The 16,373-nt window shown below is 47.5% G+C and overlaps 1 protein-coding gene across 2 annotated transcripts in view; it reads right to left on the bottom strand.

Annotated features, from left to right (window-relative positions):
• CLIP2 (CAP-Gly domain containing linker protein 2) overlaps nt 1-9,391 on the bottom strand; it is an 81,380-nt gene extending 71,989 nt beyond the window's left edge. The window contains exon 1 of one of the 2 annotated variants that reach the window (XR_012777965.1): nt 9,136-9,391. The gene's annotated coding sequence lies outside the window, so the exon portion shown is untranslated. The remainder of the gene's footprint in view (nt 1-9,135) is intronic. The other variant, XM_075517945.1, reaches the window with a different exon arrangement.
• Between the last annotated feature and the right edge of the window lie 6,982 nt (nt 9,392-16,373).

Raw genomic sequence — 16,373 nt, 5'->3', positions numbered from 1 at the left:
CCAATGGCTACTCAGTTCCATGAAAGGTCTCTCTACAACTCAAGGGGCTTTGACAAAATCCAAGTTTCCTATTCACAGAAAGCGTTATTTGTCATAGAAACATGAGGAGAGCAGGCAGAGTGCAGGAAAGACAATGATAGATGATAAACATATTCCATTATAATGGCTTGGTATTTTACTGTCGGAGAAACAACTTCTTTAATTAAATATGAGCTATACAATAACTCAGCCATGCTACGCGCCCTGTCCAGAGCTGCAGAAGGATCTGAACTTTTGGAATTTCCTGGCTTTTGACTGCTTGATTTAGTGTAGCATTAAAGTTCACCCTGGCACTTAATCTGTTATTCCCTGGAGCTGAGGTTAACATACAGATTTTGACTTGTGCACTTCTGTAACCTAATCTCTGCCCTGGGCTTTGATTTGAAACAAAAACAGGACCCAGGTCCCCCCCACCCTGATTTTGTCCCCCTTTTTACAACCTGCACCTTCAACGAAGACATCTTCGCAGGCCGGCCTTGGTTTGTAGACTGTAACGGAAAGGCTGGAGCAACAAAGAGCTGAAAATAGGAAATAACTGGGCTTGCAAGTTTCTTCTCTTTCTCTTTGCACATTTAAGTTTTTTGAAACTAAGAATTTTGTTTTCGTTTTCAGTGCAGTGTTATGACAGCCTGTCTGACGGTAGTGCAGTTGTACCGGTTTAAACTTGCAGATCATTTGGTTAAAAGCAAAGAAAATAGGAGTGGAATGCAACTTGTTTCTGGTGTAATAGAATATTGGGCTTGCCCCTGAAGCCTCCACTGTGCTCTGCTAACGCTGCCCAGTATCTACACACACCCTCAAGCGCACTAGGAAAAGACACCACGTCAATGCAGTCACACATTTAATGCAATTCGGTGTGCAGCGGAGACCTGGTCATTATAGCAGGAACAAGAGCAAAGCCTTGCCCTGGGCCATTGGTACTGTAGGTGTAACATCTAGCACGGAAACCCCCTCAGAAGAACCCCAGAGCAAACAACGGCACATCAAGGGAAAATTGACCCTGCCTCTCCGCAAGCTGCTGAGGCTTCAGGCAGGGATGCAGGATAGGAAGGGCCGACCCTGTACCCGATGCAATCCCTTTCGTTTAGTTATGAACCACAGTACAAGATATTTCATTCCTGCAGTTCAGCAGTGTTAGTTTCAGCCTCTGCTGGCTGGGAACCCCCCCACCAGTTGCCAGTCCAGATTTATTCAAGCCAACCTCCTGCCCACGTACCGACTCTGCCCTTTGCACAACTCCGACGCTCTCCCATTGTGCCCAACCCCCATGAGACAGCTTCACCCTTTCTCCGCCTTCACCGCGTCATTTTGAACAAGCAACGCTCTCCTCTGAGAGGTCCTGAGACACGAGACTTGCCATTTCCTGGTCCATCTTAGGAGACCTTCTCTAAACCTCCATCGCTTGAATTCAGTCTGTTTTAGACATGGACAACCCAAAATGCATGCTGCATCCCAGGTGACATCTCACCAGGCCTTGGACAAACTCTGTGCCAAATGCTATGAGCTAACATCATCTCATTCCTTCAGACAAAGCAAGTGTTCCCAGAAGCTGAAAGAATAACTAACCCACCTTCACATTCTGACTGTTAAGAGTAAGCTGAGATACAACAGGAGGTAAGCTGAAAAGGAAATACAGACCATCATCTCACAGCTGAAATGCGGCACCGACAGTCAGGACTCCTGCTTTCTGCTTCCACAGCAGTCAGTAATCTCCTTGCCTCGTAAAGGGGGGTGACAACGGTACCAAGCTTGCGAATAGAAGGGTGGTAGACCAGGATGGTTACACCACACTCCCATCACCACTGGGACCTATTGAACGATCCGAGATCACCAAACCAAAGATGCTAGGGAGGAGCAAACCCACTCCCTCTCCAGAGAGCCACGGCACTGTGCAAGCCCCATCCCTCTACCCACAGCCAAGCACCCTGCTTCCCACCACTGCGCTGACAGCAGCAGAGCAATGCTGGACGCAGCTGTTCCCTGGAGCACCCTCCTCCTCCTCCTCTTCCTCCCTGCCGATTCACCAGCCTGCACTCAGCCTCCCACTTCAGAAGCTGACCTCTGGGCTACATGCCCTAAATGCTGCTTTCTCCTGAGCCTCTCTACAAGTACTGCAGTTTCCCCAGACCTCAGCTGACACCGACACACCTACACAGCTCCCACCATAACCAGTGCTGGAGACAGGGAGGCCAGTAACCTAGAAAGTCTGCTTTCGGCCAGTACGCATTAATCATGGAGTTTCCTACTTTACCGCCTGCAACCCCAGTACAAAGGCGCTTAGAAAAGACAGGAGTTTAGATAGCTCCCAAATCTTGCAGTACAAGAAGGAACACGTCTCTTACTCAAATTACATCCCTATCAATGACCAAAACCATAATAATTTTGGCAAGTTATATCAGATTGGATCTTAACTGTCAACATCGTTACGTTATCCCCTCCTGCCTCGCGGTTCCTTTCACCCACACCTCGCAATCGGCATTGCAGAGGCCATCATTTACTTTGGATTGCACCGCTTGTAGAGAAACAGGAGATCCTAGCTCAAAGCCTCTGGGCACTAAGCCACACACTAAGCCACAACGGCACCATAGGATGGCTACCTAGTACGTTATACCAGCGGAGGTCAGAGATTACAGTTTCTAGGGGGGTGAAAAAAGAAAACACCATCCTACACAGTCAGATTGCAAAGCAGGTGCGGAGACTGAACATGCTAGTGTGCTGCCCGTGCTCCAGCGGGACTTGTTGGGCTGGCAAGAACAAGAGAGGCTGTCACGGCACAGGCTGCACACCTCTGGGAAAGGCTGTCAATCCCAGCCTCCTCCAGCAGCAAGAGAGACCTTGCAAGAGCTGTACTGCTCCACAGCCTGGTTTTAATCAGCATTTCTATCTATACGCTACCATGCCATCGGGAACCACACATACAGCAATGCTTGACGTATAGACGCTGGCAGCCAAAAGGAAGAGGTCTGGCTAGATGGATCAGCGCTAAAAATGGGATTTAAGGTTTCATATCTCTGGAGATAAGCGTGACGCTGACGGGGTGAACCCAGCCTGCATGCAGGTAGGCAGGACAGATGGATCAACCCACCCCACTCCTGGAGTACCGCAGCACTACATGTTCCAGCCAGAGCTTTACAGAGCCACCACGTGTCCCTAGCTGCTCCTTCGCTTCTTACAGAAACGGGTTGTTTCTATACTGCAAGTGTCGTTAATCTCTCCTTTAATGCAGGCAAGACCACAATCATGATTTTGTACAGAGATCAAAATATAATCTCATCTAGCCAAGCAAGTACAGAGCGGTTACAGGCAGCAGTCTGAGTACATTACAATGCAGAGCGCTGGCACGACGTAGACTAGCACAGACTGGTCCTGCTTCAACCAAAAAGGAAGAGCAAAAACCAAGTTGTCACCTCTTCTAACAATAGCAATCAATGTTGCTGACACCCTAAGGCAGAGTATATCATAGCACTCCATAAACCTGACCCATATGATCACCCAAAAGCATCGTTTGACCCTGACATTTCCATGTCAGTGTGCTGGAAGTACTCCCACACCTTCCTACCATCTAGGCAATGTGCTTTGGGGGGATTCAGAGATAAAAAGGGAAAAATTGCTTGCAGATGCTTCAGAGACATTAACATTAAGCTCACAGAAGGCACTGCCATTGTCAGCATCATTTACTAGAAATTACATATAAACATACGTACACATATAAACATAAATTTTTCCTATGGAAGAGGTTTAGCAAGTTCAAAAAGCTACTTCACAGATCCCAGTAAAAGCCTACATAAACAGGCATGTAAAAGAAGAACAGTCTTAAGGCAAAACATCAGCTTCCTCTGCCTCAGCAGCATAGCCCACACAAGCCTGCCTTTTTGTGCCATGTTGTCCGTCATTAAATCTCCATTAGGAATGGCTGGTGGATTGGTCATCAGCTAGAACATCCCAAACCTACTAGCTGGGAAACAGAAGTCCAGAGGAAAAAAAAAGCACTTACTCAAGGTTACAGACTGACCTACTCCAGTTTGCATAGTAAGGATCTCGGTTATAAAACAAATAGCTATACGCTAAATATAGCCAAGGAGCAGACTTTAATCACCAGGATAGGCTTCATGCAGAGGGCTGACAGGAGCCACTGAGGTAGTGTAGCACACAATATACGACAGCCAAATATGAGGCTAAAAAACCCTTTAAACACATCTCATGACATAAGTGCCTCTCCACATCTTCCAGGAGAGGCCTCTCTTTCTAGGGAGGTTTGTTCCCCAGCCAGGACAGCCTCTGCATCCAGGGGATGCGCTCACAGGTCATGAATGGGAGTATTTGCAAGGGATGGGAAAGTGCTGTTTGTTTCAACAGGCAGCTGCTTTTCGCGCCTGTCAGGATTACTGACAAGTTTCCAGCACTAATTGGCGGACGCAGAAGTTTTCAGAGCATGATGCAACAGATAAAGGGGGAAGGAATACGTCAAAGGAAGAAAAAGAGCAGCCCAGCCAGAGAAAGCCTTTGTTAGTGACAACACCAGAAGTTGGTGCCTCGGTTTGGAAGCCTTCCTCTGCCCCTCCAGAGGATGTGCTGCAAAAGAAGTTCAGGCTGCAAAAGAAATTGTGCTGGTTTTGTCAATGAAACATCTTTGTACTTGCCCTTGGTACAAGAACAGGCAGATACACAAAGTGACAACGACAACAAACAAAACAAAGGGGAAGACACACACTATGCAGTTCTAACTACAACATTTGTTCAGACTGAGCTAGACTGTCTAGAGAGGCTGGTCGAAATTCCCTCATTGCCCACGCTATTCTTTCAAAAAAAAAAGAAAAAAAAAATCTTCAAACCTCTGTCTTGAACGACAGAGATGAAGACGGAGCTAACCTGGAACAGACAGATGGATCAGATGTCCTCTTGAAGCTTCTGGCACACCAAATTTTTGTGAAGCCCTTCCAGTGTAACTAATATCCATGTAGTCTTTACTACACTAGGCAAGTTATTCACTAAAATAAAATAGGATTAATTTTGACTAAGAGCTCTGGCACAAACAATACAGTTTATTTTGCATTATCTTTTTCAAGGAACCGTGTGGGGGAGCACAGGAGAGGGATTAAAAAGCACCAAAAAGTGAGTAAAAAGTTCCAAGATCCACATATCCAACATCCACAGAGCATTTCATTTACAGACTTCAAAGGAGGTCAGAACTGCAACACCCATTTTGTACCTGGGAGAAAGAGATACAGAGAAGGGAAAGATTTTTCCCAAGATTACTCAAAAAACAGTGGCAGAGATGAATAGTTGCCTGACTCTAGACACCACTATCTCTCTGAATATCCAACCCATCAAAGGACTTGGGAAGTCTTTCTGAAGTGTTTACTTCAGCGACACAGAGTATAAATACTTTTCAAAAATAATCATTTGGCTTTCCCAGGCACAAATGGAGTTCTCAAGGGAGTCAACATCAGAGTTCAGAACATTAACTCTCAAAATAAACCAAACAAACTTCAGATTCCCTTTGTGCTTCAGCACAGACAGGGATGGGGAGATGGGGACTTCATGGCCGGCTCAGAATCCGCAGCAGGGCATTTCGCTCGTCTGTGCCACATTTCACAGAATCACAGAATCGTATAGGTTGGAAAAGACCTTGAAGATCATCGAGTCCAACCGTAAACCTAACACTACCAAGACCACCACTACACCGTGTCCCTAAGCACCTCATCCAAACGTCTTTTCATTTCCCTACAACCATCCTAAACACTAGCATAACAACAACAAACCACTGAAAGTATCACCTAATTTCAGTGCCAATTCAAGTTAGCATCATATTTTATCCCATCATACTGAAGTAAAAAAAATTAAACTGTGACAACAAAATATGACAATGCTTCATTTTGTTTCTTCACACGTCTTTCTTTGCTTATGCTGCAGCCGAAACAACCATGGCTATTTTAGAGACACAGTCTCACTCATTTAGAAGGAGATAACAAAAACTGCGCCACTGCATGGGAATGACTTCCAAGAAGTCTGATGCACAAATATTGTGGGTTTGGTTTTTTTTTTTTTAAATGGTGTTTCTTTGGGACTTTTTTTCAGGAATAGCGGTAAGTACCAGTTTAAGGTGCCAGACTCAGAGTCACATGCAATGAAGTCATTTTTCCACTGGTAGCTAAAGCAAGAGCTACTGCACAATCACATAAGAGCAAGAAATCAAATCCAACTACAAGGAAAGTGAATTTGCTTTGTCCTGTTTAGCATCGCAGTTCAACAAAGTACAAAAGACAAACACAGCACGCAGGTCCTCTCAGCAGAGCAGGGGGAAATGCTCCGAGAGCACAGTGGTACTGCAGAAAGAGACTTTGTACATCAACGCACTGACGGACTTCTGTGTTTCTCTGCCAGTATCAGCCACAGAGACGAGAGCTTTCACACGGGATGGGAAGGACGGCCGCATGGAGAAGGCAGGATTAGAGTAGGACTCAGGAAGACCACGTCCAATTCCTTTCTCTAACCTGGGCTTCTGAAGTGACCTTGGACATTTGTCTTCTTTATTCAGCAACTTACATAATTTGGTTGTTCTAGAAGACTGACCAGTAAAACAAAGCCCCAGTCTTGCTGGGGTCCGACATCACCAGTACTATCAGCCAAGGCGCTCTCCCAGGCAAGCAAGACCTGAAATTCTACTGTAAATATCACAAGAACAGTGATGAAAGAACAACAGCCAGAGATCGTTGGCTGTCTTTAACTCAGCAATAGAGCAGCAGAAAACATGCTTTCTCGCCCCATGTCAGCACTTTCATTGGTCATTCTTGTGCTCAGACCCCTTGGGAGATGGAGTGGGAAATGGGTCACAAGGTATTTATAAAAGATATTTATGAAAAAAATAGATCTCTCTAAAAATAAGCGCATACCAGTGTCTAACGCAGGTTAGCAACAAGTCATGTTCAGGTCTAGTACCTGGGCTTTCCCAGAGCTTTAAAAGTATATAAACCTTGCCATGCATTGTATAGACTCTGCAAAGCGGTACCGACACCATGTATCTGAGGGATGGAACTTGCTTTATATATTGTCTCTTGTCCTTATCAGAATTATGACACCTCCCCCCCCCCCCCCCAATTTATTCATTTCCCTGAGTTTCAAGGATAGAGGAGGCATTTTGATAAATAAAAACAGCAACCTCAATCAGGAGGTGGAATCCATGCCCTTACCCATTTTAATCACCCAGTAACACAAGGGAAGAAGAACTGGCACACGTACCCTTACATAGCTGTATCCCTTCACACTGGAAAATCCCCCTTTGGGTTCTTCATCATTTCTTCTGCCCGATCAAAAGCACAAGTGGGGAGAAAGAGGAAATGCACCAGGAACTGCTACTCGCTGGAGTAAATTATGGCAGCCTCCAAGGCTAGAGGCGGCAGGAAGCCAAGCAGAAGATGAGCACATACCAACCCTTGGCCTCAGTAGATAACCCAGTCCATACTTATCCTAAGAGCATCTCCTGAAACACACAGGTTTTCCCTTAATGGAAGGCAGGCCCCACACGAGTGCTCCCGAGATGACAGACTGGTTCCAGCACAGCTTCTCTCTGACATGCCTGTAATGGCTGGTGCTAACATTTTAACTTGAGGCTTTTCTCAGAGCTGAGCCTTTGCAGCCCCGTACTCTCAGTGATTTCTGGCAGGCACAGTGACACCTTTTCGTGAGAACACAGCGGTCTGATGCAGACTCTCGCCTTCCTAGCCCTGGCAGGCTATAACAGCAGGCAGGTAATTTCTTAAAATGCCAAATCCCAGACCCAAGTTTAAGAACAGGCAGCTGCACCACATTTAAAGCATCACCTCCCCAGCAATGGCGGGGCAAGACTGACCTGTGCTGATTAAAGGGGCTCTCTCGGAGCACCGCTGGGTAGAGGAATGCTGCCTAGCAGGCGGCGCGCAGGGCAGAGGCTAAGGCCAACAAGCCTGGCCAGGCACCCCAAATATACCTCTGTCCACACACAGACCAATTCTTCTCAAATTGCAAGTCACCCTCAAGGAAACGCTTCTAGCCAACAGTAACGGACAGGCTGCTGAAACTTGACATCCATTCCAGCAGGATGAGTTTCTGAGACAAGGTCTGCAGGCCTACGAGACTGACGCTCAACAGAGCAGCAAATAACAGTCGGTGCTGACACCGTGCTTTGTCTCCCAGCACTTCCGAAACGCCGTTGCAGCCTGCCTAGATGCCCTGGAGATAACAACGCGAGCCTCTGCCTTCATCCCTGGATGCTTCCCCAAACGGACCATTCGCTGGTTTGTATCGGGAGATGCAAGGGGCAGAGACCTGCTCGATCTGCCCTGCCATCCACAACCTCAGCAGCGTGTGAATGGCAGCAGCCCGACCCAGTTGGGCCTTCCTCGGAAACACACCTCCTCGCTACAGACAAAAAACCCTATCAAATCCTGCAGTATGTAGTTAACGTCGATATCTGGATCATTAAAGAACAAAAAAATCCAGAGAGGAGACCGAGCCCAGCAAGCAGTCCAGCTTCCCAGAGACAAAAGAAAATTTTCCTCCCGTTTCACAACCAAAACTCGCTCGGCACGGAGCAATCGATGCTGACACCCACTCTTATCTCCATCTTCCCAGCATCAGGCCCCTGCTCCTCCAGCTGCTCCCAGCCAGGGCCATTTGCTGTGACCCGGCGGGTGTTACACCCAGCCGCGGAGGTGCCGGGCAGGCTGTAGCCCTGGGTGTGTGGGTGGGGGTGCAGGTGGGGGTGCAGCAGGCCGGAGGCAGCCCGGCAGAGCCCTCCGCCGCACGCTCCCTCCCCGGCAGCCGGGGGGTGCCCCGCTCCCGCCCAGCCTTCGGGGCTGCAAAGGCAGGAGGGACCGGGAGCGCCGTCCCTCCTCGCCCAAAACGCAGCCCGTGACAAGGAGGGTGCCCGTCCCCCCCCGGCCAAGGACAATGCTTTCCCGCGGCCGAGCCTCCCCCAAGGAGGCGGCGCGGCGCTGCCAGCGCCGCAGCCCCGCTGGCTCCGGGCTTTTCCCGCACCAGCTTCATTCATCCCCTCTCCTTTGTTGCCGGCGCGGCGCGGGCTCGCAGAGCCGCCCCCCTCCCCGCCGTGCCCCTTACCCTCTCGCAGCCCGCCGGGGAGCTCGCTGCTGCTGCCGCAGGCTGCAGCCCCTGGCAGGCGGCCGCCGTGCCACTCCCTGCGCGGCCGCGGCGGAGCCGAGCCGGGAAGGCGGGAGCGGGGCGGGCGGCCCGGCGGGGCGGAGCGGAGCGGAGCCGGGGCCGGGGCGGAGCAGGGGCCGGGGCTGGGGCCGGCAGCGCGGCTCCCTCTCGCTCGCTCCCTCCTCCCGGCCGCTGCCTGCGGGGCCCGGCCGGGCCCTGCGGCCCGCGCGAACAAAGGGGCCGGCCCGGGGCCGCCCCGCGCCGAAGTCCTCCTGGTTGCCGGGCCCCAGCGCCGCCGGAAGGCGGGTGGGAGGGTGGAAAGGCAGCGCGGAGGCTCCTCCTGGCTGCCTGCAGCCCTTGGCACTCGCTCCTTAAAAACGAATTAATCGTGAAGTTCACCTTTTGCTCGGCAGAGATGCGGCCTCCCTTCCCCGCGGCTGTGGGTCCGGTCTCTGGAGAGGATGAGCCCCTTAAGCACACCTGAATTTACGTGGTAGCGCATTTGATTGATACGGGAAGGGCAGGAGGAGTTGGAGGTGCTTCCTGGAAAAAAGGAGAGAGCCCTAATTACCGGGGATTTTCTGGGGAACGCAGCAAAGAGAAAGCACCTGCAGCCTTGGAAACTCACTCATTCAAAGCCAGGAAGGGTGGGCTGAGCTGACAATCATCACTTGTCCCTCACCACCTCCCTGCCGGTAACTCCCAGAGCCGTACCTGGGCTGACGTTAGACGGAGGCATAACAGTGCAGGGCCATATCTAGCACCTATCCCCTGGGATTGCGTCTTCAACTCGGACAGGAGTGGAAGCGCTTCGTACAAGGGCCACAACTCTGCAGTGTACTTGACTCGCTGTACAGACACCCCACGTCACCCGCCGGGCAGTGATTTTGCACATCAGACACCATGGTGGAAGGCCCCAGGCCACGCAATAACAGAGGAGGGTCCCACCCGGCAACAGTCCTGAAATTCGGTGCTGTGACTCTGCATGGGCCCCGGAAAGCACAACGGAGGTGCAAGTAGCAAAGCGGAGAAGAACGAAGCTGAGGTCAACGGAGCATCATCCAGAATATGAGATTTGACAGCCCTGGCCTCAGCAAGACAATCCAGCCCCACGAGGCAGCCGCAAGCATCCTCGTTTTCCATCTTGCAGAGAGGAAGCCAAAGCGAAGTGAAATGGCTGGTCCAAGTCAAAAATAGAACCTGAAGCACCTGACTCCGACGCCTCTGCTTCAACTGTTAGTTCACTGCCTTTCCCTGGTATTTTCCCTACATCCAAACTCAAGTCATTGCTTTGCGGTTCTGGATACAAGATTTTTTTTGTCTCCTCTCTAATCTGTAGTTGCCTAGGGAGACAGTATGTCACCAGGAGAAGAGCTAGATGAGAAGGTGCCTATGGAATCAGGCTCTGGGCTCCAACAGGAGGTCTCGCTCCTTCATCCAGCTTCACCCCTGGTTTGCCAGCTCTGCCACTTCGTATCCTTAGGTCCGAGTTTCTTTCCTCATCAAAATGGTGATGGAGCAACGATGGTGACCTCCCTTTGCGAGTTCCAGAGAGGCTAATGAGAAGTGTTACATGCAGCCACGCATTTTGGAAGAAGGAGGAGTGTAAATGTAAAGCATTTGAAAAAAAATCCTCTCTAATATTTTCAGGTGCTTCAGGGTAGGATTTGAAATCCGGTATTGCTCAGAAGTTAAACCTTCTCATTTTTGATCAATTGCACAGTTTATGCTGTATCTTATACATGCTAATTTGTTCTTATTACAAAACCTTCCATATAAATGTTTAATATACAGCCCTATGTCTACATTATGACCAAGAAGGTCAGCAAGTCTGGGGTTATATTTTGCCTGCCAACACTCTGTGGTACACGCAGCGGCTCAGTGCCGTTTCCCGTCCTCAGTCTCGAACTGTTGGAGACGGGGGCCCAGGACTGTCACGCTACATTGCAAGCTGGCACGTTTCTCATTGCTTCTCCATTTCAGCAGCAGAAGTCTTGAATTTTACAAGCGCTTTTCTTTTCTTCTTTAGAACTCAGTCATCCCAAGGGCTCTGTGTGCAAATAGTCATATATTGTAATGACTATTATACTTTATACAGTCGTGACTCGAGGCATCCTGCCACCCGAGGCCGTTGTGCCAGGCACTGCACGCTCCCTGAAGAGGCAGACCCGCACACCACCGAGTCAGGTTTCCCTCGGGCATTCTGCAACGCTGATGCAAAACCGAGAGGAGAATCAAGCCCACTGGCTTCAACAAGATGAAGCTGGAAAAATTTCACAGCTCTTAAGTCATTTCCTTGAATCATTTTGACAAATCTGCCTCTCTGACTAAACTTTCTCAGGGGAATTTCCAGGGAGAGAAGAAAAGCTTATCCAGGGCCAGAGCACTTGTGGTGATGTGGCTGAAGTACCCGTAGACTTGAATTTGTGCCTTTGCCATCAAGTGCTCCTGCACAAAGCTGTTCCTCAGCTTTTGCTGTACCTGCTTTTCAGAAACAAAGCTTCAGGATGAAAATAAATGTTGAAATCCCATCATTCTGCAGAATGGCACTACTATTCCCCAATAACCATTTATTTACTCACAGGGGCTGCGTGCAGGCAAGCAACCCTGCGCTGATGATCCCAGACACGGAGAAGCACAGGAGACACTTAAGTTTCAGTCTATTAATATATGAGGACTTGTTAATTTTACACAGGTGAGCAGAGCCATGACTTTCAATTAAACCATTACGTGTAGAAAGCTGGTATGCAATCTCTGGCATTTCTGGGCTATCACATTTGCCTGATAAACCTCTTGCTATATACTACCCTCCTGTTTTATGGATATGATATATATTTTGTTTTGAAGAGTGGCTTCTCACAGCTAGTCAAAACTGTCTCCACTTGATTGATCCATTATTCTGATTTGGTAAGTATTTGCATTAGCTTTTGGGATCACTAAAAAGCTTCACAGCTGTTTTCTTCTAAATTATCCTGACAAACTGAAGTGTTACACAGCCAAAGTAATGTAAAAACCAAGGGAATACTCACACATGCATCTAGGGAAACAAAAAGAGCAAACGTTTTGTGTTTTGCTGTTATCTATATTGTTTGAATAAGGACGGCAGATAAGAAATGGCCGAAGTGTTCAAGTATCTTTCCATTATTAGCCAGCAGCAGGAGATGAAGCACCTCTCCGCAAAGAGCTGATGAGACACTTGATTTGTCACGTACCAACAGGTTACGCTTCCTAAAGCCCTGATCCTGCCGTTGTTCCCCAAAGGCAGCTACATTTGAAGGCTACAGAGAGCACACATAGGCCACATGAAGCGGTGACATCAGGACCCCAGAAGTCAACAAAAGCTTCAGAGTTGAATCCTTTCAGCCTTTTCCCTACCACATGCCTAGAAATCCCTGCCAAATATATCCCTTTGCCAACGTACTGCGGGAACTGAGTGGTGGCAGAAACAACTATATTTGAAAATATTGTGCAAATTCATTACTGTCAACTTGCAGTTATGTGATTTCCATCATCTCAAAGATGCAGCCGCAACAAAAGCGTAAGTTCTTACTATTCATTCAAGCTGACACTATAAATAGCCTGCTGTGTTTGGTGGCAGAGCACAAAATTCCAGCATTGGTGGGAGAAACGAGATTAAAGCAGCGATTTAAAGAAAAACTGTTTTTTTCCTTTGATTACAGAGCTGCTGAAAGAACTTCTTATCTTGAGGATCAGTGACTGCCTTAGGCCTTACCCATTCTAGGCCAAGACTAAAGTTCAGAAACTTCTTGTAAACAGCTTTTAAATTGTTAAGATCTTGCACAGTTGTAACAATTTGGCCAAGTGGCGCCATGTTTTCAGGCATTTGTTACGCAACCGAGAGCCACTGCAAAGCCTCTAATATCCAGCAGACTCTGTTGTATCTCCTTAGGTGAAAGAAACTTCTCACCTATCTTCAGACATCTATATCCGAGCCAACTGTCTAGACTTCCTATATACTGAGTGCAGAGAAACAGGCACTGGGGTGCAATTCTGCTCATCATATTGCAGACATCTAAAATGGATTAATTGCTCTCTAACGATGCCCGCTTCCATCCCTGAATTACAGGGGTAGTCAACAATTAGGCCAAATGAGATGTTTAAAGTTAAATGATGTGAATTCCACTCATCTTCCTTCCAGAAATGCTCAGCACAGCTGATGATGCTTATTTGGGTGCATGTAGATCAGATGCGTTAGGTGCGTTCTTGTCTGAAGGCCTGACTTTGTTCTGTTTCACTGAAAGAAATTAAACTGTTGGCCAGGATTCAACAGGGGCAAGATCTGGCTTCAAGACCCTTCAGGGGAGCACACGTGGCTTGCGTGGTGTGACAGAAAGTGCTCTGAAAGAAGGCTTTCTACTAGGCTGACTGCTGTGCGTTCCTACACACTTGTTAACATAAAAGAAAGTGTGGGTGGAAATATGTTGAAGGATCATGGCAGTTCTCATTAATTATGAAGATCAAGAGGAGCTCTTACTGCTTTTTTAGTGTATTTCCTATACTGAAATTAGTGCATTAACTGTTACTTAAACTTTAACCATCAGCATAATTTAATCATTAGCACAGTCTGGTTCCTGTTGTTCTACATTTTTAAAGTAAACCTCCTTGCTGCAGTAGCAATGACTCTGAGGAATGTCGGACAGCACTCCACACAAATGCAACACAGTAAAACGGACCACACTGCATGATCGAAGAAATGGTGTAATTTTCACCACAAAGACTGTTCCCTATCCATGAGCCCAAAGGCAAGTGGATTTTCAGAGAAATTCAGCATCCATGAAGTGCAGGCCTTCTGAAGTTCTGTCCTCTGATACCGTGTTTGTCCAAATGACCTACACAAGATCACACTGGCAGTGGAGAACTTGGAATAGCTCTTTTTAAAGTCAGTAAATTATCACCAATCTTTCATCTGAAGATGAAGCTCCTCTTTACAGATGAAGTAAATGAGTCATGGAGAGAAAAAAATAACGTATCTGAGATCATCCAGCTGAAACAGAAACATGTTGGTTGACATCTACATTTCAGTGTCAAACACGTACAACTACGCATGGCCAAAAGAAAGTAATACAGGAGGATAAGAGCACAGAGAGACTGAGGGGAGATTTGGCACTAATGAGTATAACCTCTTATTCTGGAGGGGCAGGGAACAACACAGCAAAAACCCAGAGGTTAAGCAGCGGATAAGCCATTCTAAGCAGCCCTCCCATCCCAGCACAGTACCACATATTTATTTTCATTTTCTTTGTTATTGCCCTAAAGCTTGTTGCTTGTCTGAATCGAGACTAAAGATCAGGCTGTCTTTTGCTTAGTCCATTTTTTAAAGATCGGGGCCATTGACAGTTGCACTTAGCCAGGCTTGCACAAATAAAGGGGCTTTTATGCCCACTGACCTCAAAGGTGAGCAAACATCACCTATATTTTGTAGACTCGGGAATCAAAATTGGAAGGAATTCGTTTATGTTCCCAAGGCCCACTCTAACGCAGCAGCACCGCTGGGTGCAGAACCTAGGTGGCCAGACTCTGGGCATTATCGTGTTGTACTTCACTCAGTTCATGCATTTCTTTTTATACACATTCAAGTCAGAGAAGAAAGCCAGCCTGAAAGCTCCCAGCATGGTGTCCTATACCCTATTCATCAGGTGAAGCTGCAGCCTACTTTATAAAGCCTCTGGTAATTCTCTGTATACCTCTGTGTAGCTCAGTGTGTCCTCAGGAAAATACAGGGAGACAAAGATCACTCATAACGGGGCAACTCTGCATTTTTCCAGTTGTCAAAGCATCACGTGTACCAGGCCCAGTCATTTGCAAACCATCCAAGCTCTGTCTCCGTGCATTGCAAATCAAAATTACTTCCGACTCACTGTTTTTCATTGTATGTCAAAAAATTATTCCTCTCTTCTGCTGCTGCTCCAAGTATGTGCCACCAGACTTTTCTCATTGTTGTCAGGGGTGTGAAGATTTATTGTTTTCTCGGACCTGGTTGAACAGGGTCTGTAACAAATTGGAGCCAGCCTGTACTTTATGAAAAAAAGCAGTCTATTTCCCTGTCGTTTGGGCCCTGACACAAATACTATTTCAGCCCAAATAGAAGCACCAGATGTTTTCTACCAGAGCTACAGAATGTGCAGCGCCTGTGAGAGGCAAGAGAGTCCTGTTTCCTTTGCATGAACTGGAGTGTGTTAGAAGATCAAAGATGAGGGATGGGAGCCAGGACGAAAAAGCTTCCTATCTGTGCCTAGAACTTGAAAAAAGATTTCAATACCTACAACCGAAGCTGTGTTTATTGAGGAAGGGGAGGGAAACAAGCTCCAATTTTGACACTTAGAGAAAAGCCAGACTTTTTAAAAGTCTCCAGCAGGCAATGCACGGAGCTGGTGTGGACAGCTGGCCTGACTGTGGGCACTGACCACTGAAACATCCAGTCCTGCCACTTTGGGTTCTTAGCCTTTAATTCTCCAGAAAAGCAAGGCTATCCCCAAAAAGGCACTGACACTGTAATTTAACATAGGGCACGCTTTCCCAGAAGATCCCAAAGCGCACATGAAACAATCTTTGTAACGAGTTGCAGATGAGAAAATTGAAGTATAAAGAAGTTTACATGACTTACAGTCCCATGCAGGATCACCTACAGTCCACTAATTTCCAGTCATTAAAGTAGCCAATAAGCTAGTTGTTCCCCACCAGCTTTGCCTACTGGGTGAGATGTAAGCCTACGTTAATGAGCTCTCCCAGAGCTCTGCTGGCTTCATACAGAGGTGTGGAATATTAGCAATTTTCTTGTGTAAGGCAGAAGGAGTACAGAAAAGGTAGGAGGCCATCCACAGTACAACTAGCTGCCCTCTACTTCCCGCAAACATATGCATGTTTTTAATTAAGGAGATGTTTCAACCAAAGACCCTGGCCGACCTAACTGAACTACCACAGTAATGAGCATAGCATAAATACATAGTTCAAAACCCACAGCACATCTTGTTTCAGCATCGATGCATGGGAATGGGCTGCTATCCTGTCTCTGGGAGAGCACTGGATGGTAATTAAACTGCATTTTGTTCTCTTTCCACAGAAATGTCCATGCAACAGAAGCATGCTATTCTGGTACAGAGGAACTATCTACCATATGTTAGAATTTCAGTTTTCCCACCATAGTATGTCTCCACCATCAACCCATTCAACCATCCACT

Source organism: Mycteria americana, chromosome 15 (assembly GCF_035582795.1).
Source record: "Mycteria americana isolate JAX WOST 10 ecotype Jacksonville Zoo and Gardens chromosome 15, USCA_MyAme_1.0, whole genome shotgun sequence".
Classification (NCBI taxonomy): Eukaryota; Metazoa; Chordata; class Aves; order Ciconiiformes; family Ciconiidae; genus Mycteria; species Mycteria americana.
This window is presented reverse-complemented; position numbering and strand designations above follow the sequence as displayed.